Source organism: Lithobates pipiens, unplaced genomic scaffold, assembly GCF_037356315.1.
Source record: "Lithobates pipiens isolate NorthernLeopardFrog02 unplaced genomic scaffold, aLitPip1_a1.2 Scaffold_18, whole genome shotgun sequence".
Taxonomy (NCBI): Eukaryota; Metazoa; Chordata; class Amphibia; order Anura; family Ranidae; genus Lithobates; species Lithobates pipiens.
Genome location: NW_027507758.1, coordinates 437,103,602 through 437,128,620, shown reverse-complemented (window position 1 = coordinate 437,128,620; position 25,019 = coordinate 437,103,602). Strand labels below are relative to the sequence as shown.

Here is a 25,019-nt window from a genome sequence, read left to right as displayed (position 1 = left end):
TGGTAATATCTCCTGGTGGAATGAGGAGAACACGGTGGGGTTGTAGATTGCCTACTCGTTGTTCCCAGAATGAGCCCCAAGGTAGACCTAGTAATCCACCCGCATGGTTCTCAGGTCAAAGCCACTATTGTATGCAGACGCTGTCCACAAGGTAACCGACAGGTAACTAGGGATGAGCCAAACAACCCCCCGGTTCGGTTCGCACCAGAACTTTTGAACGGACCCCAAATTCGAACGAACTTTAGAACCCCATTGACGTCTATGGGACTCGAACGTTCGAAATGAAAAGTGCTAATTTTAACGGCTAATATGCAAGATACTGTCCTAAAAAGGGTTTGGGGACCTGGCTCCTGCCCCAGGGGACATGGGTCAATGCCTAAAATGTTTTTAAAAATGGCCGTTTTGGCATGAGCACTGATTTTAATGATGATTAAAGTGAAAAAAAAAAAGTGAAATATTCCTTTAAATATGGTGCCTGGGGGGTGTCTGTAGTATGCCTGTGAAGTGCCACGTGTTTCCCGTATTTAGAACAGTCCCTGCACAAAATGACATTAAACGGAAATAACATCATTGAAAACTGCAATATGGTTGAAAACCATTGAGAAAAATGGCATGGGTAGCCCTCCCTGCCCATTACCAGCCCCTTTGGATCTTGTACGCATATCAAGGGGAACCCTGTACCCATATTAAAAAAAGGAAATGCGTGTGGCCCCCAGGCCCTATATACTCAGAACAGCAGTATACAGGCGGTGCAAACAAGACAGGGACTGTGTAGATGTGTTGTGTTAAGTTGAATCTGTTTGTAATTTTCAACTGGTACATTTTTAAAGTGTAGCACCAGTCGAAAAAACTATTTTTAAGCTTTTTGGAAAACATAGGAAAGGGTTATCACCCCTGTATAATTTGTTTTGTCGTCCATCTTTTTTCATCTCACTTGCTGTTGTCTCCTTCCGTTTGCAAGTAGGAGATGTTTGTAAGTTGGATGTTTAAAAGTAGGGGCCTGCCCTATATGCTCTGCAGAAATGGCGGAACAAGGTATTGGTTTTGTCACAACATTGTAAGCCCTCAAAGTGACTCTTGCTGGGCGCTGGAGCGCCCTGCTGTGAACGATTATATCAAGAATTGTAATTACATGCCATTGTTGAACAGTGGTAGAAAAATTGACCTTTGGTGGTTGTGGTGCTGGTGCCACAACACTATAAGTCCTCACAGTTACTCTGGGTGGGCACAGGAACGGGCCCTCCTGTGAAATATTATATCAAGAATTGTAATTACATGTCCCTGTTAAACAGGGGCAGAAAAATTGGGCCTTAGGCACTGGTGCTGGTGCTACGACACTGCAACCTCTCCCATATACTCTAGTTTTATTGCAGGAATTAGCCCTGCTGCAAAGCATTGCATCAAAAATTGTACTTAAACGCCCCTGTTAAACAGGGGCAGAAAAATTGGGCCTTAGGCACTGGTGCTGGTGCCACGACACTGCAACCTCTCCCATATACTCTAGTTTTATTGCAGGAATTAGCCCTGCTGCAAAGCATTGCATCAAAAATTGTACTTAAACGCCCCTGTTAAACAGGGGCAGAAAAATTGGGCCTTAGGCACTGGTGCTGGTGCCACGACACTGCAACCTCTGCCATATACTCTAGTTTTATTGCAGAAATTAGCCCTGCTGCAAAGCATTGCATCAAAAATTGTACTTAAACGCCCCTGTTAAACAGGGGCAGAAAAATTGGGCTGATGGCATCACCCAGAACCAGAAATGTTCTTCCAACATATCAGCGGAGGAGGAAGAGGATAGACAATCAACATAACAGGACAGTCACTCAGCATCAGCATAGGCAGTCTTGAAGGGATGTGATATTTAAAAAAAAATTATTCGGTTACATCAGCTTCAGGTGCTTGGTAGCTGTGGGTGATCCAAGACTGATTCATCTTGATGAAGGTCAGTCGATCAACTGATTCGGTGGACAGGCGCACCCTGTGATTGTTAAAAAGCCACCAGCAGCACTGAAGGTGCGTTCCGAAAGAACGCTGGATGCAGGACAGGCCAGTAGCTCAATTGCATACTGTGCAAGCTCTGGCCAGTGATCCATCCTCAAGACCCAGTAAGCCAGAGGATTTTCGGTGGGAAAGGTGTCCAAGTCTGACCTTGCCCCTAGGTATTCCTGCACCATGTAAATCAGACGCTGGCGATGGTTGCTGGAACCGATCATACCTTGGGGCTGCAGACTAAAAAATTGTCTGAAAGCATCAGTCAGACGGCCACCTTCTCCACCGCTCCTTCTGACTGATGCCTCAGCAACACGTTGTCCAGGACCAGGAGTTTGTAACCTCCCAGTCTCTGGGAACGCGTTGCACAGACCTTTCTGCAAGGCCTCCCGGAAATGTCTCATCCTCTGCTCCCTCTGCGATGGCAAGATAAGGTCGGCAACCTTACCCTTGTACCGTGGATCAAGGAGAGTGGCCAGCCAGTAATGGTCCCTCTCTTTGATCCGAAGAATACGAGGATCCTTCCGCAGGCTTTGCAGGATCAGGGAGGCCATGCAGCGTAGGTTAGCTGAGGCATTCGGTCCGGAGTTCTCTGGGTCACTAAGGGCAACATGATCCGCAGCTACCTCCTCCCAGCCACGTACAAGTCCACGTGTTTCTTGGGACTGTAAATCATCCCTACAAGACTGCTGCTGCTGATGCTGAGTGCCAGCCTCCACCTCCATGCTGACACAATCATCCTCCTCTTCCTCTTCCTCCTCCTCATCCTCTTCCTGTGTGATGGGTGGCACAGCAGGAACACTGTCTGGATAAAGGGGGCCTTGAGAGGCAAGGAAGTCCTCCTCTTCCTGCCTCTGTTCTGCCTCAAGTGCCCTGTCCATTATTCCACGCAGCGTATGCTCCAAGAGGTGGACAAGAGGACATCCTGTAAGCCGGGGTACCCGCCCAAGAACCGCTGCACCACCAGGTTAAGGACGTGAGCTACACAGGGCACATGGGTCAGTTGTCCCTGTCGGAGGGCAGAGAGGAGGTTGGTGCCATTGTCACAAACCACCATTCCTGGCTTAAGATGGCGTGGCGTCAACCACCTCTCGGCCTGCCCCTGCAGAGCTGACAAAACATCCGCCCCAGTGTGGCTCCTGTCCCCCAAACAAACCAGCGCAAGCACGGCATGGCATTGTTTTGCCTGCGTACTTGCGTAGCCCCTGGAACGCCTACGGAGCACCGCTGGTTCTGCGGACAGAGCACTGGAAGAGGCCATGGAGGAAGAAGAAGAGGAGGGGGTGGAGGAGAGAGGTGTGTCACAACCAATAGTAGTATTTTGGAGGCGTGGTGGCGGAACAACCTCCAACACTACTGCACCTTTTCCTGCATCCTTCCCAGCTGCCAGAAGAGTGACCCAATGGGCCGTGAAAGACAGGTAACCTCCCTGTCCATGCCTGCTGGACCATGAGTCAGCGGTAATATGCACCTTACCGCTGACCGCCCTGTCCAGCGAGGCAAGGACATTGCCTTCCACATGCCGGTAGAGAGCCGGAATCGCCTTCCGTGAGAAAAAGTGGCGTTTGGGGACCTGCCACTGAGGAACCACACATTGTACAAACTCACGGAAGGGGGCCGAGTCTACCAATTGAAAAGGCAGCAGTTGAATTGCTAGCAATTTAGCCAAGCTAGCATTCAACCGCTGGGCATGTGGATGACTGGGAGTGAACTTCTTTCGCCAGTCCAGCAGCTGGGGCAGGGACATTTGCCTGCTATAATCGGACGTGGGTATACCGCTAGCAGAGTGCCTGGAAGCACTTGGCTGTGACACACCTAATTCTACACCTTCATTCCTCTCAGAGCAGGTTTCAGAGAGGACTGAAGGTCTAGTGGGGTTGGAGATGCCAGCTGATGAGGAGCAAGGAGAGGTCCGCTTTGTTCTTTGGTGTGGGTCTTTGAGGTACGCTTGCCAACGAGCTGCATGGCAGGTCAACATATGTCTGGTCAAGTATGTGGTGCCCAAGCGGCTGATGTTTTGGCCACGCGAGATACGCTTGAGACATATGTTGCAAATAGCAGCGGTGCGATCTGATGCAAAGGCGGAGCTCTGCGGTGTGATTCAGTCGGTGTGCTGCCCCTAAGCTGGCCCCCGGAGGGCATCCTGCCTCGTTGGACATGTGCCTCCTGCTCCTCCTCCTCCTCCTCCTCCTCTCTCCTACCAGGCACCCACGTGGAGTCAGTGCCCTTATCATCCCCTCCCTCTTCATCGCTGTAGCAAACCTGGCAGTATGCTGCAGCTTGTGGAACATGACTGCCAGATTGCTGTCCTTCTTGAGCATCCCCTCTCTCTGCGCTCACGCTACTGCCTTCCTCTAGCTGAGTGTCATCATTAGGGATGAGCCGAACACCCCCCTGTTCGGTTCGCACCAGAACCTGCGAACAGACCTAAACTTTGTGTGAACTTTAGAACCCTATTAAAGTCTATGGGACTCGAACGTTCACAATCTAAAGTGCTCATTTTAAAGGGTAATATGCAAGTTACTGTCCTAAAAAGTGTTTGGGGACCTGGGTCCTGCCCCAGGGGACATGGATCAATGCAAAAAAAAGTTTTAAAAACGGCTGTTTTTTCAGGAGCAGTGATTTTAATAATGATTAAAGTGAAACAATAAAAGTGTAATATTCCTTTAAATTTCGTAGCTGGGGGGTATCTATAGTATGCCTGTGAAGGGGCGCATGTTTCTGGGGCTTAGAACTGTCCCTGCACAAAGTGTCATTTGTGCAGGAAAAAAAGTCTTTTAAAATCACTTGCGGCTAAATTGTCGGCTCCCGTAATACAGAGAACACTCAATGAGTGTTCTCTGTATTAGCCGACAATTCATTCATTCATTGATAAAAAAAAAAAAAAAGCGTGGGGGTTCCCCTAAATTCAATTACCAGGCCCTTCAGGTCTGACATGGATATTAAGGGGAACCCTGTGTCAAATTTTAAAAAAAAATTGACGTGGGGGTCCCCCTAAAAATCCATATCAGACCCTTTATCCGAGCACGCAACCTGGCAGGCCGCAGGAAAAGAGGGGGGGACGAGAGAGCGGCCCCCCCTCCCTCCTGAACCGTACCAGGCCACATACCCTCAACATTGGGAGGATGCTTTGGGGGTCTGTGACCCCTCAAAGCACCTTGTCCCCATGTTGATGAGGACAAGGGCCTCATCCTCACAACCCTGGCCGTTGGTTGTGAGGGTCTGCGGGCGGGGGGCTTATCAGAATCTGGAAGCCCCCTTTAACAAGGAGACCCCCAGATCCTGCCCCCCCCCTGTTTGAAATGGTAAGGGGGTACAAAAGTACCCCTACCATTTCACAAAGAAAGTGTCAAAATGGTTAAATAAGACAAACACACTTTTGAAAAATTCCTTTATTAAAAATGAAAAAAAAAAAAAAAAGATTCCAGCGGTGCTAATCCACTCTTGCTATCCAGCGACGGATCTCCGGGGTCCAGCGATGGATGATCATATCCAGCGACGGGGGATCTCTCAGTCCAGCGCTGTCCATACATCCTTCTTCTGTCTCCACTCCGGAGACACTGCAGAGAGCCCAGCGCTGACGTTTCTTATATTAGGAGGGCGGGGCCACCCGTCAGCTGACCACGCCCCTCTGACGCTGGAGAGGGAAGCCAGGGGTTCCCCAGTGACGTGTGGGTGACCCCGCCCCCTCTGATGTAACGCAGGTTTCCGTTAACCAACAGTTTAGCGGCTCTCTAGGGCTGTGATGTCCAGGACTGGAAGTGATGTCACCACTCCACCGCATTTGTGATGTCCTTGGGACCACGGTGTAGATGGCAGCTGTGAGGACCCAACCTGATGGATACGTGTTTCAAAGCAAAAGATTCATTATCAAATCCAAACAATGAACAAAGGAAAATAAAAGCAATTCCTTTAATAAATGTCCTTTGAACTGTACATCAAGACATACACATAGCTCACAGCCGATCAGTAGACATGTTTCACACTCCTGTGCTTATTCATTAGTGAATCATTACTAATTGCTGCCGATGCAAGTTCTCATATATGACCAGAGAACGACAGATTAGATTACCAATGAAAAATCACTGAAAAAGCAACATCTCCACCTGATCACAACCCATCCAACTGTAGTCCATCATGAAATCATTAATCCTGCCAGTAAAATCACTATAAGAAAAACATATATATAACCACAGGACAAAACAAATGATGTTCCCCATACATGTTAGGCCGCGTACACACGGGCGGACTGTTCGCCCAACTTTGTCTGCTGAACAGTGTTTGGGCGGACAGTCCGCTCGTGTGTGGGCTTTCAGCGGACAGTTTCAGCGGACAGTTGGACGGACAAGGTTTTTCGGAAATTCCGAAAAACTGTCCGCTGAAACCTTGTTTCAGCGAACAGCCCGCTCGTGTGTAGGCTTGTTCGTCAAACAAAGTTGCGCGCATGCTCAGAAAGGATTTTCACGCCGAAAGCTATAATGCAGTGTATAGGACGTCGTATTTTTCGTCCCGTCGTACGTGCCGTTCACGTCATCGCGCACGGTTTCAGCAAACTGTTCGTTCGTCGTGTGTGGGCATGTCCGTCCATGCTAATTTTGAGCGGACTGTTTGCTGAAACTGTTGGACGGACAAAGTTGGGCGAACAGTCCGCGCGTGTGTACGCGGCCTTAAAGGCTGTGAAAAAGTCTAATGAAAACATACAAATGAGAACTAAAGAAAAAAAAGGAAAAAACAAAAATTGCAAAAGAACAAAAAAGCAAGGGAGAGAAAACAGACAATATATTAAAACCACTACATATGTTAGGTAAATGATTGTCAACTTACATACAATTAACACTGAATGTTCAACAATATATAACATATGAAAAAATCTCCATAAAAAACCCTGGAATTAATGCATGGCTCATCCATGGATACCCCGGAGGGATACCAACATGCCAAACTCTCTATTGATAGCCATTAACCACTTTCAGACCGGACCAATTTGCTGGTCAAAGACCAGACCACTTTTTGCGATTCGGCACTGCGTCGCTTTAACTGACAATTGCGCGGTCGTGCGACGTGGCTCCCAAACAAAATTGATGTACTTTTTTTCCCACAAATAGAGCTTTCTTTTGGTGGTATTTGATCACCCCTGCGGTTTTTATTTTTTGCGCTATAAACAAAAATAGAGCGACAATTTTGAAAAAAAACGCATTATTTTTTACTTTTTGTTATAATAAATATCCCCCAAAAATATATAAAAAAACATTTTTTTTTCCCTCAGTTTAGGCCGATACGTATTCTTCTACATATTTTGGTAAAAAAAATCGCAATAAGCGATTATTGATTGGTTTGCGCAAAAGTTATAGCGTTTACAAAATAGGGATAGTTTTATAGCATTTTTATTAATAATTTTTTATTATTTTTTTTGACTAGTAATGGCGGCGATCAGCGATTTTTATTGTGACTGCGACATTGTGGGGGACCCATCGGACATTTTTGACACATTTTTGGGACCATTGTCATTTATACAGTAATCACTGCTATATAAATGCAGTGATTCCTGTGTAAATGACACTGGCAGTGAAGGGGTTAACCAGTGGGTGGCAGTGTAGGGGTTAAGTGTTCCTAGGGGTGTGTTACTAACTGTGGGGGGGTTGGGCTTTCATTTAGTGAACACTGATCTCTGCTCCAATCACATGGAGCAGAGATCAGCGTCACTAGTTGCTAGGCAGAATGGAGAAATGCTGTTTACTCAGCATTTCCTCCATTCGGCCGCTCCGTTAGACGATCGCGGGGATGCCCGCGGCGATCGAGTTCGCGGGACCCGCGACCGGACTCACGGGGGTCCCGACCAGCGTGGGAGCGCGCCGCCGGCAGCGCGCTCCCAATGGCAGGGCGGCATTGAATATTGGACGTACCTGTACGCCAATATGCCTGCCCGTGCCATTCTGTCGACGTACATCGTCGTGCACTGGTCGGGAAGTGGTTAATATCAAACAACCAATGTAGAAAACCTTATCATTCAATATATGTATGCATATACAAAATACCTAAATTTCAAATAAATGCTTGCATACCCCAATGTGATAAGTCTTTAGTGTATCCACATCCATATGTGTAATAAAGCTTTTACCACACACGCACACTAAACTAAGTGGAAAGAAACCCTCAATCTATCTATTGTTTAATTATGTAAATTAATTTATGGGTCCAAAGGACTTGCAACATTTTTGTATAGACAGGGTGTTTCCATAATCCTCTAACTGCATAAATCTATAAAGATTCATGCAGGGCCATATACACCAGATCAAATAAACAATACGTATACAATCTAAGTACCATATTGAATCAATGCCCCCATGTCTCATAAATATTGTGCAGAAATTGTTATTAATACCTATAAGTACACACAAAAAGGAAAAGGGGAAGGGAAGGAAAAACGACATATTGTGAAGGAGGCACATGACCATGCTAAGAAGGAGACACATGAACATATGTTAAGTCTAGGAGGGAGGTGCAATATCACTCATAATAATGTGACAAATCCCACTCAAAATTCAAACCGCCTGCTGGGAATGCGTACATGGGCATCTGTGGAACTTTTTCGGGGGGGGGGGGGGGGGTCACCCATGCTCTGCCCCTTTTCAACAATGTCATTATCACATTATCATGGTCAGAGACTGCACACGTAGTACAGGAGGTGGTCAGAGACTGTGGACATAGTACAGGAGGCAGTCAAAGACTGTGGACATGGTACAGGAGATGGTGAGAGATTGCACACATGATACAAGAGACTGTCAGAGACTGCGGAGATAGTACAGGAGATGGCCAGAGACTGCGGACATAGTACAGGAGATTTCAGAGATTGTAGACGTAGTACAGCTGATGGCCAGAGTCCCCCGGCCCCACTTTACTTGTCAACTTCAATTATTTCTGTCATGTCCCCCAGTCACAGTGCCCGGACTGACTTGTGTTACCTTCTATTCCAGTTATCCATCTTATTCCATTTCCTCACCTGAGTGGTGGTGGTTCATGGTCCCTCAACAACAGTCGGGAGGGTGGAAGGAGAAGTCAAGCACTGCCGCTGCGGGCACGGGCAGCCGTGGAAGCAGATGGATCTCTGAGCCAGTCTAATCTATGCTACCAGGCGGTGGGCGGGGGTCGTGGGCCCCGGAGAAGGAGGTCGGTGAAGACTGAAGATAAGTCCCTCCCTGCCTGCTACCTGAGAGTCATTGGGCTCCACGGCCAGAGAAGGAGGAGATGGGTGGAGAGAGTGATGCAGTCTCAGGATGCAGTACAGAGTGCAGCACTAGACACAGGCCTCGCTCCACTCGGCCTCACTGAGACTCTGATTCTAACGTCACTGGTTGCTAGACACCAGGTGGGGTGGCCCTAGCAACCAATGCTGAACTTCCGGAAATCAGTTAGTAGGGTGTTGTCAGAAACCATTAAATCAAACTGAGACAGAAGTACAGTTAAATCACACTTGATTTATAATAATAGAAAAAAGGTAAACAGTAAATGTAGTCAAAACAAGTCATAGTTCAGGAAACGGAACGGATAGTCAGACAAGCCAAAAGGTCAGGGAGCCAGACATGAGCATAGTAGAACAGCAAGCAGGATCTGAAACCAGAAGGAATGTCAGCCAAGCAAGTCTTTAACAGGAACACAGGAGAGCGTCTCCCTAGATGTGACCAAGGCGAAGGCAGAGATCATCTGGACTGGGCGGCTTATGTATGCAGGACTGACGAGCAGGATATCGACAGGTGGGTCACTGTGGAGAGATAGGAGTTGGCAATTAGCCAAGAGCTTAGCAGCCATCTTTGAGAGAGAAGGGCTGAGCCCAGCCCTGACAGGTGTTCTGTGTCCTCTATCTTATTCCGGGACACTGTATTGTCCCAGAATGAAGATGCCCAGGACCAGGGACACATTTGAATTGCTGGTGCTGGTGCTGCAACTGAATCAGTGGATGCTGCTCTTGCTGAATCAGGGTTGGTGTCACCTGGTGTGGTAAAACATGGTGTCACCCCCCCCCCCTATTTTTGGCCCAGTAACCCAGCTGGCAGCCCAGCGTTGGAGCGTGTTGGTGTGCATTTCAGGGGTCAATAAGGCCTGCAGGCAGTATTAGGGCTAGAGGATAGCATGTTAGGCAATTCCTAATGGCTTAGTCCCTAGGATAAGCAATGGATAATGGCCGACAGGCCCTCTTACCAGACCCAGTGAAACAGCAGCAGTGATCCCTCACGCTAGTCAATTGCTCACTCTGAGTTCCCCGGGGGCAACTCTGGTCAGTAGTGTAGCATGTCAGCACCCTGGCATTGGCCCAGTCTCTCTTTGCTGGTGCTGTGCATCCGCATGGCTCTCTCTCTGGTGGTGCTGGGCAGCGTGGATTTCTCTCTGGTGGCACTGGGCAGCGTGTCTCTCTCTCTCTCTGGTGGCTCTCTCTCTCTCTGGTGGCACTGGGCAGTGTGGCTTTCTCTCTGGTGGTGCTGGGCAGTGTGGCTTTCCCTCTGGTTTCCCTGGGCAGCATGACTTTGTCTTTGGTGGCACTGGGAAACGTGACTCTCTCTCTGGTAGCACTGGGCAGTGTGGCTTTCTCTCTGGTGGTGCTGGGCAGCATGGCTTTCTCTCTGGTGGAACTGGGCAGTATGGCTTTCTCTCTGGTGGTGCTGGGCAGCGTGGCTCTCTCTGGTGGTGCTGGGCAGCGTGGCTCTCTCTGGTGGTGCTGGGCAGCATGGCTCTCTGGTGGTGCTGGGCTGCGTGGCTCTCTCTCTGGTTTTAATTATCCATGAGGTGCTCACAAAATGATCATGGAGTCTTCAAGTAGTGTGTCCTATATACTAAACACCACAGAATCTAAATGTGACAACATAGTATTATATAGACAAAACTGGGGGTGGAAATGGGTGGGCTTGGGAGGTGATTATTCTCCACATGATACCAGCGATCTCACCTTTAAAAAAATAAAAAAAACAATATTACCACATGGTCAGTGGAACATGTTATAAATCGATTTATAGTGAAAATTTCTCCACTAGTATTCTGGAAGGTAGATTGTCCATGTGTTATGAACTTGCAGGTAAGGCATCCTCTTTTTTTGCATTTGAATATTCCTACCCTATTGTCAAAACAACCAAGAATATCCTTAGAAGGCTTTTTGCTGGCTTGATTAATAGACATGTGCACACTGAAATATTTTGTTTCGGAATTTAGGTTTCGTCCGAATTTTTTTTTTATTTAGTTACTCCCGAAATTTGTTTTTATTTATTTATTTTTTCGTTAAAAATTGCATTCGTCCAAAAATCCAAATTAATTAAGGTTGAATCTGTCATTGAAGGCTTATGGTGTCTGTCGAATGTTCAAAGAAGATTCGACGGAGCAGATAAACTGTATTACACCGTATAGTTTAGCTGCTCCGTCGAATCTTTTTAGAACTTTCAACATATACCATAAGCCAAAGATTTGACGTTTGTATGTTTTTCGCTGCTTTGCCGAATCTTTGTCGTTCATGTTTAATGTATATAGTTCAAATAGAAAATGGACTGGTGATAATGATCACTGATCAGACAGGCAACAAGATAGGGTATATAGAATCTATATAGAATCTCAATCTATAATATAGAATCTATAATAATAACCCCCCCTCCCCCACAACACGGGCAGCCTCTAAGGCTATCACAACACTAGTATCACTATCAAGTTCACAACACTAACACAATAGCAGCAAATTATTAAGAAGTTAAGTTGAACTGTAGCTTGCTTCACTATTGTTCTGCTGCTGTGCTTATGCCTAATTGCTAAATAATTCAGGTTCTCTGACAAACGGACCAGCTAAGAGAGAGACACTTCTGAAATGATTCAGTGTGTGTCTCTCTCTAATAGTAATCATAAGTGAAAGTAAGTTGGCTGTACGTGTGTACTTAGTTCTAGCTATTTTACTGCTCCTCCTCTTTGGTTACAATCAGCCAATAACATTCATCATCATCATCATTATTTTTATTTTACTTCCCCCACCCAATTCCAGCAGTGATCTTTTCTTTCTATGTTGAATCTTTTCTCTCTATGTAGAATAATCTTGGACTAATAGAGTTAAGGTTAGGCACATTCGACCACAGGTTCGATAGACACAGATTGTTATTGTCAGCATCATGTCGAATCTCCTATCTGTAACGAACTGTTGTCGCAACAAAAACGAAAATAAGGCATTTGTTTATGTCGGATCTTTCGTTTTTTGGATTCTGCACTTTCGTTATTGTTTGTTAAAACGATAATGGAAATACCTGAAATTTGGACGAAAACAAATGCACATGTCTATTGATTAATATGTTTTAAGGGTCTTAGCCCATCTATATACAATATTAGGGTTCTTTGGTAAGCATGGGATCTAATAAAAGAAGGTGACAATTGTTTTGAAAAATCGTCTCTTTTTTTTTATTGGTGTTATTGAAAACTCTCTCTGTTTTGAGGGCAGTATTTTCTGTTAGAAACTTCTCATAAGCTTCCTGTAATAAAAATGGTATATATCCTTTGTCCTGAAATTTCTGGATCAAAACTCTACTTTGTGTGGTATAGTCCTCCACTTTTGAGCAATTGTGTTGGGGTCTATTAACCACTTAAGCCCCGGACCATCTTCCAGCTAAAGGACCAAGCCCCTTTTTGCGATTTGGCACTGCATCGTTTTAACTGAGAATTGCGCGGCCGTGCGACGTGGCTCCGAAACAAAATTGGCATCCTTTTTTTCCCACAAATAGAGCTTTCTTTTGGTGGTATTTGATCACCCCTGTGGTTTTTATTTTTTGCGCTTTAATCAAAAAAAGAGCGACAATTTTGAAAAAAACGCATTATTTTTTACATTTTACTATAATAAATATCCCACAAAAATATATAAAAAAACTTTTTTTTTTCCTGAGTTTAGGCTGATACATATTCTTCTACATATTTTTGGTAAAAAAAAAATGTAATAAGCGTTTATTGATTGGTTTGCGTCTACAAAATAGGGGATAGTTTTATGGCATTTTTAATAATATTTTTTTTTTTTACTAGTAATGGCGGCGATCAGCAATTTTTATTGTGACTGCGACATTATGGCGGACACGTAATTTTGACACATTTTTGGGACCATTGTCATTAATACAGCAATCAGTGCAATTAAAAATGCATTAATTACTGGGAAAATGTCACTTGCAGTGAAGGGGTTAACCACTAGGGGGTAGTGTAGGGGTTAAGTGTGTGTGTGTGTATGTTTTTTTAACTGTAGGGGGCGTGGCTTGGCGTCTGACATCCCTGATCGTCTTTCCCTATAACAGGGAACAGACGATCAGTGACAGGCTCAGTAAGAAGCACAAGGAGAGGTTTGTTTACACTTACCTCTCCTTCTTCTTCAGCTCTGTCACCCGATTGGGGGACACCAGCAGCGATCGGGTCTCTGGGTCCCGCGGCCACGGTCACGGAGCTCAGGACCGGATCGCGAGTGTGCTGGTGGCACTTAAAGAGCAACGTACAGGTACGTGATTGTTCCCAGCCGTGCCATTCTGCCAATGTACATCGGCTTGAGGCGTCCTTAAGCGGTTAAATTGAACTATGAACTCATCCTTTAGTGGATGCAGATATATGTCAACTGATGCGCTTTTTGGTGCACGTCTGACATTCTATCTTTATTTTCCTCTTTTGGATGAGTTGTTCCTCTTTTTTATCTAATGTGCACTTCATAGTTTTGCTATGACGCATGCGTGCGCACACGGTTGATGTTGCGCGATTTGCATGGCCTTACTGTGGCGCTTGTGTGCGCTAAGTTTGGTGGTTTGTTTCAGATTAGAGCGGTATAACCAGATGTCGTTTCCGGGGTTTGGTTCTTCCGCATTGGGCAGCAGCGCACACACGCAGCGGTGTGCGCTTGTTTGCGTCACTTCCGGGTTTGGCCAAACCTCATTTTTGAGGCTTGTAATATCTCAAACCAAGCCTCATTTTCGGGGCTTATGGTATTCCCTTTTATTTTTATGTTTGCTGGAGCCCTTTTTTGATTGGCCACATTGCGCTCTACTAGGTTAGTAATATGGCCAGCTATTGGCTAATACTTATCACATGTCTGGAGGACCTGTTTTCGCTGGCTTTTTTCCCATTTTCGCAGGCTTTTCGGAAGCTGATTATAGTTTTGATTCTATCCCCATATGTCCTCTGTTCCTGGCTATTGGTTAGAGGATTTTGTACAGGGTGAGTGATTGGTGTCTTCACTGTGGGGTGGGAGCATAGTCTACCATGTGAGTAACTTCTTCCTATCAACAAATTCCTTGTTACTAATTATTGATTAAGGTCTTTGATTGGCGTTATATTTTCTATAGTTATATATATATATATATATATATATATATATATGTGCAATATGGGGGAGCAGTTAGATGCCCCAGTAGAAGTCCTTTGGGATGAAATGAGTAGGACATGGTTTATATGTCCCCTGTATTGCTTTTATTCATGTGATCACTATTTTATTTCTTCTTTTTTATTTTTCTATGCTGGTTTTATGCTAATAAACAGCAAACCTTTTTTGACCTACACTATGGGAAGTCGTTGTCCCTTTTGTCTTACATATGACTTGCTCTGTGAGCCTTTTTCCATTGTTGAGTCACTGTTTGGAGACTATCCTTCCATCATCGGATTTCCTGGAGAGAGGATTGGAGCTCCTGAGGTATTGTGTACAGTTTCTTCATCGGCTGAAAGACCTACAGTCCCTCCATTGGCTGAAGGACCATCTGTGACCTGCCGTATTGTTCCTGTGGGGTCGAGAATATATTGGTTTATGCTTGTTAGACTTGGTGTTGCCCACAAACAGGTCCAGTGGCTCTGGTAAGAGTACCCATCCTTTTCTTATATTCGCCTGATGTTGTTGTCCTCAGATGCCCTTTGGATCATCGTCTGTTTATCCATCATATGAACCACTATCTGTAATCCACTCATCCTTGGGACTGATTCACTTTATTTTTATTTATAGTTTTATAGTCTTTAGTTGCACTTGTTTAGATGCTAGTCACTTCATCATAGCTTTTTTCCTGCACACGTTTAGTATTTATTGTACTTCTTACAGTATATCAGTACTGTTCTTATTATTAGCGCTACATTGGTGTTTTTACTTTGTATATGATATTTGTCACATTCGTGTGTAGCAGCTGTTTCACTTATTTGCACAGGTTAGCGCAATATTTGTTTGTATTACAAGCGGTTAAATTGACCTGTGGGGATGTTGTTTTTCCACCAGGGATGGTGGCAACTATGAAAATAAAGATAGGAATTTCCACTTGTTGGTTTAAAATAATTTTTTTGTCAATATAAGACCGCCCTTGTGGAATAATTCAAGGTCCAAAAAACACTACGTGTAGTGGGACTACTAAGTAAGTGAAACTCAGGCCCAAATTGTTGTCATTGAAGTGATGTAGAAAAGAATGTAAATCCAATATATTTCCACTCCAACCTATATCCACTCCAGGGTTGTCTATATAATAGACATCCTTTGTTCGTTGTTTGGATTAGATAGAGAAGCCTTTGCTTTGAAATGCGTTATACATTATGTTGTCTTTTTTGGGTCCTCTCAGCCACCATTTACACCGTGGTCCTGTGGACGTCACTTCCGGCCGAGTGGTGACATCACTTCTGGCCACAGACATTGTGGCCCTAGAGAGTGGCCATACTGTTGGTAACCTGTCAGTTATCTTGTGGACAGCATCTGCATACAACAGCGGCTTTAACCGGAGATGTGGGCCAATTACTAGCACTACCTTGGTGCTCACTCTTGGACCACTGAGCAGGCAATCTACAACCACACTGTGTTCTCCACATCCCACCAGGAGACATTACACTGGGTGCAGTGAGAAAGTATATCCGTGAGCCCATACCACCATATGGCGGTTGTTTTATATATTGTTACACACTTTTGTAACTATTAAAGATTTCATTTTATTCTTCAATATTAGACATCATTGCATTGGTTTTTAACCTGTTCTTGGATAAGATTTTCCTACATCATTGGCTACCAACTATTGCTCAATTTTTTAATTTTTGTTCTTGGTTTACATACAGAACAAGCATGCAGGCTTCTAGATTTACATGATATCCAAACTGTCCAGCAAAAGCCCTGGGGGTTGGAACAGACTATATTACTATGATTAAAGGTCATCTGAGCACCTTATGAGGCTACAGCGTGCACTGCGGAAATTCTTAAGTGCCATTACTGTACTTAAGATATGCTGAATCGGTAAACTTTAAGTATAAAAATATATTATTGTTTTGAAGTCTTTTATGGGTCTAAACACTTAAGCCTTTGTAGTTTTATGTAAATAAGTGAGTAAATTGCAGTAAGCTACAGGAACCAATGTGATTCTACTTTTCAACAACTGAAAGCAGTCAGAATAGCCATCTGTATTTTTGTAGATAACTGCACATTTCATGGTTTAATTAGCAATAACGGTCAATCCATCCAGAGCTGATATTTCCATTTTGCGTAGAATAGCTTAAATTACCCACTGGCTTCCTTTATCTCTTAGGGACCCATGCAGGGATAACACGGCAGCCAAACTCTTGTTTTCTCTCCTGTAGTCTCCATTGCTGGGAAGGGATGCTGTCTGTTGGTCACTGTAAATGTTTTACTTTTGTTGTTTTATTTTATGAAGAATGCGGTAGAGGAAGTGAGACTGCTGGCAGTGACCAAAATGCATTAGCAATTCTAGTGGGAAGATGTCACAGGCGGTATTCCTTGTAGATATAAATATTATGGATGATTCATTCCACCACCTCATTTAAAATGTTAGGTTTAAGAAGTAGGACTTGTATTATACAATCTCTTTCTGCCAGTTGGGGGTGACACATAACACGACAATAATGACCATTTATGTTCTTTGTTCTGTGTGGTATGTTTTTATTTTAATAAAAAATTTAATTCGGGTAAAACCAGGACAAATAGGCCATCTATACAAGATAGACCCACTTTTAAACTTTCCATGTCGCTTTTCATTCATCGCTAGCCACCTGTCATTTGAAATAAGACTAAACGCATATGTGAAATGAAATCAATGGTTCACAGCAATATGTAGAGCTGCTGTCTGTTCAGTCCAAGAAAGCCACCTCAATCTTATCAGTATGAACACAATTTGCAAAGTACTCTCAATTATCTTAATTTTTACCAAGTACAATAAACTGTCTGCTTTCAAGACGATCATTTTAATTAAATATTCCATCGTGTTTTTCTCCTTATGGAGCAGCAGCTGCTGACATCAATACCTCTGAAATCCCATTATATCAGATAAGGATACCGCATCTGTTCCAGCTTCCCTCCACCTGCATGCAGGGTTCCCTGTTACAGTTTGATGTGTTGGAGATTAGCACAGCAGCCCTGTAATAAATACTAGCATTTGATGCAGAATCCAAAGAAGTGCCTTACCAGGAAAATTGATATTTTAATACTGGAAAGCCTCAGCACCTTTCAGATAATTGTTAAAAAGAAAAAAAAAAATCTTTGATTTGCTTTTTACTAGACGTTATAGAATATCTTCCAGAACAACTGAGGGGGTGGCTTTATTTTTGCAGCTGTGCTGGCCATTGCTGTACATTGATCATGTTTGAAGCATTATCATTTTGCTGTACATTGACAGAGAGAACCCGATGTTGAAACAAATTAAGGATTGGATATCTAAAGATGAACTCATATTAGGACAAAAATGACTTATAATTTTTTTTATTACCAAAACTACTTCTATTGAGGATGAATGACTGGTCGATTTATATATGATATACTCTCATGTGTTTTTGCTCTTATTTTTTTTAATTTTTGAAGGTAATTTTAATTAATTGATGTAAGAGGATTTATTGATTGAGAGAATTATGTTGCCTATAATGAGTGTGTAGCCCTTTTTTAGGGGGTTTATAAGAAATATGCCTCCTAGGATATTGCCCTAAACCTATAGATAAGTAGGAGAACCAGATCCTTTGCTAAGTGGAAGAGTGGGTTTGATAATAATGTTAATAATGATAATAATGTTTGATAATAATGTTGGCAGGGCCTCTGTGTACAGAGGGGATTCCCTTCCTGGGAAATTAATCAGAATTTTAATCAAATTAATTGGGAGCAGATGAACTCCTGCCACCAACATATAACATTAAAGTGGTTGTAAAGTCAGAAGTTTTCTATCTTATTGCATTTTGTGCATTAAGATAAAAAGCCTTCTGTGTGCAGCAACCACCTTCAGCCCCCCTAAAACTTACCCGAGGTCCATCTAGATCCAGCGATGTTGCACGAGAGAGAGCTTAGCAGTCTAGGACCCCCCTCGTCATTGGCTGAGACAGCAGTGTGGCGTCATTGGCTCCCGCTGCTGTCAAAGTCAGTGAGCCAATGAGAAAAGAAAGGGGGCAGGCCACGGCTCTGTGTCTAAATAGACACAAGGAGCTGTGGCTTGGCTTGGATGCCCCCATAGCAAGCTGCTTGCTGTGGGGGTACTCAACAGGAGGGAGGGGCCAGGAGCACCGAAGAGGGACTCGAGAAGAGGAGGATCTGGACTGCTCTGTGCAAAACCACTGTACAGAGCAGGTAAGTATAACATGTTTGTTATTCTATAGAAAAATATGCGAGAGTATCACTTTAACTATGAGTATATAAATGCACACAATTTTGCACATAATACAAAGTTTACATAAGTAAATTGAATAATAGTACATACTTGCAATGTACAAATAGGTATTATCAGCCAAAGGTCCAAAAAGCATTCTGGTGGAATAATGCACATATAGCCAGGTATATACTGTATAGTGTGATGGGGGGACATTTAGCTCAATGGTCGATACGTTTTGATAATGAAGTCCACGCCAGTCCAAACTGAGTTTTAAGGGCACAGCAGCCTACTTTTTAATTAAAGGAAATTAAAGTCTTTACAAGGTTGCCTATGCAGGGTTTTCAGCTTTACAGAGCAACAAGTCACTAGCCCACCTGGCTACACTTCAGAATCTCCACTGTTATTAGTATTGTCTTCGTGACCACAGGCTCCCCAGAATCCCTTAGCTTTGGTTGCAGCATTCTGCTGTATGGGCCCACCCCTGGCCTCTAGATATGGTTCTCCCAGCAACTCAGGCTCTCCCACCTCTCAGAAAAAGTGAACTTCCTCCATTCCCCTTTGTGGACTCTCTAGTGACCTCAGCTTTCTCAGTCTCTTTGGACCCTCATAGCTGTCCTGACTCTCCAAGTCCTGTGGGCAAGAAGCCTTCTCAACATAGGGTCTTGTCCCCAGAGAACATCACCCCTCTTAGCTGGAACACACCACAATCTCCACACACTGACTGTGTGTCCGAATGGCAGCAACTGCAACTTTCCCTGCTCTGAGCTCCTCTCAGTCCTGGTTTATAAGAACCCTGCAAAACTGTGTACTCATCCAGGCTGTAGGAAGCTAGCAAAGCCTGGACACAGGATTAAAGATTCCTTTTCACCCAAAGGCACTTCGGAACCTTGAAACTCCAGGCCCTGATCCAGGATTACAAAACCGATAAAAAACTTACAGGGTTTTCTCCACTCACAATAAACATGCCAGAGCCTCTCAAACTGTAACTTTGAGAATCTTCCGTGCTTTTTACCTAAACTCACCTAGTGGCAGGGCCTTGCACTGTCACAATAATTATTGATAAGGATACCTCCAGATGAATGTGCAGCAAAATGCACTTGCAGGGGCCCCTGGGGATGATCACGGTGTGGCATCTGTCTTTGTGTTGGAGACCTGAAGACAAGATCAGTGATAAGTGATGGGGAGATCTTCCAACCTGTGTCAAATTAGCCCAGGAATGCAGCTTCTCACCAGCAGAACTGAGGTGTGACACTGGAACACATAGTTACTTAACTACTCTGCATCTTAGTCCCTAGTAGTTTCTAATTTGTCTTGCAACCTATAACTACCATAAGTGGCTATTGGATGCCTAACCTTGCTCTAGCCTATGCTGGTTATTAAGACCTAAGCTAAAACTAGCTATAAAATCCTAGACCAGGAGGGATGGGGTTAAAATGACAGGACCTGCATATAAACTATATTGTAATAAACAGGTTCATATACTAATATACTGGAAGGTGGCCAGTATACACATACACTAGAACAGACCTAGCTATCTGGCACTGGGTATGTGAGATAACAATAAGAGGACAGATATGCTCTGTCTGCCACAAGGATTCACATTCTACAAGCTATGAGCAGCTGCAGTTAAACTATTAGAACATAGCTGCTTCTGGTGTGGGTGAAATACAGCAGCAGCAACTGTGGGTGTGAGATCATGTAGCTCAGCTCCTCTCTCTGCAATTCATCCTTCTGGGGTTTCTGACCCAGACCCCAAAGACAGGAAGTGATGTGAATATATAATATCTGTAAACATTAGGTAGCAGAGCCATGTACAAAAAGTAAAGGGCAGCAGATCCCCAAGAGGCAAGACACTGTATTCAAAAACAAAGTAAGCAGTATGCAAAATACCTATTTAGTTTACATGTTTGTATCTTAAAGCGGACCTTCAGTCATTTTTTTTCAACTTTCCACCTATTAAAACCTCTGCCCTTGTTGTTTTAACTTTTTTCTGCTAGTAAATACCTTATACAGCCCACTTCCTGTTTCTTGTCTGGTAAAAAAAAAAAACTAGGTTTACAACATCATGCACAGTTCTAGCTCTCACTCTCATGAGAGTTTTCCAGGAAGGGAGGGGGGATGAGCCAGAAGTGGGCCAATGAGAGCTGCAGAGCTGAAGGTGTGCCTTTGTGTGTCTGTGTAAATGCATGAAGTCAACAGGCAGCAGCTTCAGCTGCCCACAGTTAAAATGTTTGCAGCCAGACTTAGTAGAGGGCAATTTCTACAGCATATTTGCCAAGTACAGAATCACAAGTATATATAAAATAATATGCAAAGTGGTTGGAGGGAAGCTTCAGAATGGCAAAGATGTTTTTATTACAAATATATTATATAACTGCAGTTCCTCTTTAAGCTGACCATATATGGTTTAGTTTTTCATTCAGCCTGTGGGCTGAACAAAAAAAAAACTGAATGATTTCCCAATCCACAGATGGCATAGCATATTGTATGCTATGCCTATTCGGACATCTACTCATAGTCAGAATAGGCAGACCAGCACTGCAACCATAGGCGGCTTCTATCTGACAGGGTAGTTGAACAGAAGACAGTAGATCCAGTCCCTGCTAAACCAGCTGAATTTTAATCCATCTATGGCCACCTTTAATTTTGAGTTATACATAAAGTTCTTTTGTACTTTATTGCTAGTTTAAGAAACTTGCATTTACGGATTGTAGGCCAGTCTAAAAGTAGAACTGAACTAAAAAACATGATTTGCTATGTTATTGGGAACATCTAGAAATGTTAATTGTGGAGAAATCCACAATATTTAGTCCAAGCACTTTGCCCCCCACCAGACCTTCCTCAACCTTCTCTGACACATTTCATCCCAGGTGTGGCTAGAGAAGAAGAAGGGTCTAATAAAGTGCAATGTGATTGGACTTAATATTGTAAACTCATCCATGTTACAATAAGATTTTTGGAGGAAAAGATAAAATGACATAGTGGATGTACAGCTTTTTTCTTTTTCACCCTAAAATATATAAACTAGTTGTGCACTTTCTGGTATGTGAGAGTGCCTAGGCACACCTGTGCCTACAGTCTCATGCCTGTATAGAAGCAGAGTGAGATTTAAGGCTTTGCTGCCTGTTAGTCTCAGGAGATTTGGTGATGCCACTGCAGTTCTGTTCTCTATTCTCCTTGCTGGAGGCTCTGACATTAGGAGGCAAGGACCTGCCTCAGCCAAGATGGCCACTTCCACAAAGAACACAGTGCAGTACATGGCATGGTAAGTTAGTAATAGGGAAAGATTAGCTACAGGGAGACCAAAGGCAATACTGGTGACCAGTTCTTTGCCCTCTGTCTGCCTGTGTCGGTAACAGTTTACAGGGTTTAGTTCCTCCCTAAAGTTCATGGTTTTGAAAGTCTATGAAATTATTGAGCTTTTTTAGGAAGTAAACTGAACTCGCTGATAAATTAACGGTAGGGACATTAGTAAAGGGCCTGCTTTGAAACCCACTTTCTAGGCTGTGCATCTGACAGCTGAAGGTACAACATATTTTGAAGGGGTGTAACATGTAGCATGTGGTGCCAGAAACTGGACTTCAAATACAACCGACATTTTTAGATTCCGGGGTCTGTTCTTTCAGATCAATTAGGCAAATGCTACAATCAATCCAAAAAGTACCAGTTTAAAAATATAGAGAGATTGTAAGCCAATGTGTGGGTGTCTGTCCTTGAACTAATTGCTGTGCAGCAGCTGGAGCTATGTATTTACTTTCTTTTTTTTTTTTTATGTGGAAATAGTTAATGTCATTGCTTTATTCTGTTTTAGAAACAGGAACACTTTATACTATCCTAAGACTTCAACATTCGTCAGCTGGAATCAGACCCATGCCGTCTCCTCCAACTGTTTGCACATAGGCCAATAGGTACTGTAAATAAATCATTGGATTCATTCCTGCATGTCTTATTGCACTGTTTGTTCTTAGTTTGAAAGTACTGCTCAGAACAGCACATAAATAAAATTTCCGAAAGCAAAAAAACAAATGTCTTAAAGAAATCAAATGACAGGTAACAATTACTTTTTTGACAAATTTTAGGTCCCAGCAAATCTATTTGTGAACAGATTAGTGGAGCGATTGACGACTGGAGGTAAGAGAGAGGGGACAGAGTAGAAGCTAGGATACCGCAGACAGGGAGAGAGGAGTGGGAGCTGATCATAGACAGCCGGGAGGTGAAGTCGAGTGGAAGATGAAGTGGCCAAGGACAAAAAGACAGAGCAGGAACTGATTATGACTGAGGGGTGCAGGTGTGACCAGACCAGCACCCACTAAGCTGCTGGCCTGCAATAGCATTCTCTATACTACTTTCAGTACAGGTTTGAGATAAGAGTATTTTATTGTCAGCTGTCTCTTGTTTTCCTTTCCCTAGATGCCAAGCCCAGTGGTACACTGGAATGCATGAATGCATGTATAAACCAACCGTTGCGATGGTAAGACAGAAAATGAGGTCAGGGAAGAGTGTGTACAAGACTGCAGATATGTGAAAAAGGATGCCAAAAAAGGCAATCCGTAGAGGAAAAGTGAAAATGTTAAAAACATAGCCAGGCACAATGGGGTGCTTGTTGTGACGGGTACCTGTGTAGGATCATTAGCTTGCAGCAGCAAAATTAGCTGTCCCATGTGAAGTAAAATAAAAAATGACAGCCATGAGTGCCCTCCCATTAATATCCCCGCAAGGGCTCCAGTAGGCTCCGCCCCCAACGCCATGTATGAGGTGGCAGGACAAGCTGAGCCGCCGAATGAGGGTGTGCATGTGTAGACTATATATACAGTGCAGCCAGTGTATTAATATATGTGTGTGTGTGTGTGTTTATATATATATATATATATATATATATATATATATATATATATATATATATACACACCATGTAGTGTATGTATGTATGTATGTATGTGTATATATATATATATATATATATATATATATATACTCTGCATTCAGTGTAGAACATATATACAGTGCAGGCAGCGTACAGTATAAAATATAGTGTATTGAAGTGGTTAAGTGGATCCCTATGACAGAATTAAGAAATAAAATGGCATGGGTCCCCACCCCCAGTCCACACCAGGGCCTTTGGGTCTGGTATAGATTTTAAACGGAATTCCACGCCAAAATAAAAAATAAAAAACGGCGAGGGGACCCCAACAAAATCGATACAGGCCCCTTGGATCTGGCATGGATTTTAAGGGGAACTCCACGCCAAATAAATAAAAAAATTGGCATGGGGTCTCCCCCAAAATCCATACCAGACCCTTATCTGAGCAAACAACCTGGCAGGCCAGGATGGGTGGAACGAGCGTGCGCCCCCCCCCCCTCCTGAACCATACCAGGCCGCTTGTCGCAAACATGATGTGAATCATGGGCCTCATCCCCACAACCCTGTCCATTGGTTGTGGGGGTCTGCGGGCGGGGGGCTTATCGGAATCTTGAAGCCCCCTTTAACAAGGGGGCCCCCAGATCCCGCTTCCCCCAATGTGAATGGGTAGGGGTACTATTCACCAAAAAAAAGTAAAAAAAACACAATACACGTTTTTTGAAAAAGGAAAAAAAAAGTATCCTGAGATGGCCACGCAGCCCGATAGACCCGAAAAATAGAAAGAAAAAAAAAAGCTCTGCCTCGATGGGAGGCGTCCCACCGACTGCTGTCTCTTGGCTGTGACAGTTGTTATATAGGCAAGGGCGGAGCCACCCACTGACCTAACCGGATGACCTCACCCTTGCCTATATAAGAGCTGTCACAGAAAAAATACAGTAGTTGGTGGGACGCCTCCCATGGAGGCAGAGAATTTTCTTTTTTTTTTCAGTTCCGTCGGGCAATGTTATTGAGGATTGAAGATTGAACATTGCAGGACACGTTTTTTTTTTCTTTCTTTCTTTCTTTTAGCTAAGGAATTGTCAAAAACTAACTATGTATTGTGGTTTTTACTTTTTTGGCGAAAGGGTAAAGCTACAATGTACAAAGGGGGCTTACAGATTCCAATAAGCCCCCCCACCCACAGACCCCCACAACCAGTGGCCAGGGTTGTTTGGATGAGGCCCTTGTCCCCATCAACATGGGGACAAGGTGCTTTGAGGGGACCCCAAAGCACCCTCCCCATGTTGAGGATAAGCATGCTAGGATAAGTGTCTGGTATGGATTTGGGGGGGGGGGGGGGGGCACTCCATTTTATTTATTTTGGCGTGGAGCTAACAAACTCATATATTTATACACAGACATTAATTGTGATTTAAAAAGCCACAAATGGATAAATATACATAATCTTTTTTTTTAGAGAAATAATGTGCAGAGAATGAATGTGGTGAGAATGAATATGAAGAAGGTAAGGGGAACGGGAAATATAATAAAGAAAGGTAATAGACAAAATTGAGATCCCTTTGTTGATATATAAAAGAAGATAGAAATATTTGTTT

At 43.7% G+C, this 25,019-nt stretch overlaps 1 long non-coding RNA gene across 2 annotated transcripts in view; it reads left to right on the top strand.

Annotated features, from left to right (window-relative positions):
• Positions 1-25,019, top strand: part of LOC143988503 (uncharacterized) — a 63,201-nt gene that overhangs the window by 37,460 nt on the left and 722 nt on the right. Inside the window, exons 2-3 of one of the 2 annotated variants that reach the window (XR_013276875.1) lie at positions 22,375-22,471; positions 22,974-23,401. This is a non-coding gene — a long non-coding RNA (uncharacterized LOC143988503). Of the gene's footprint in view, positions 1-22,374; positions 22,472-22,973; positions 23,402-25,019 lie in introns of those variants that run through there. The other variant, XR_013276876.1, reaches the window with a different exon arrangement.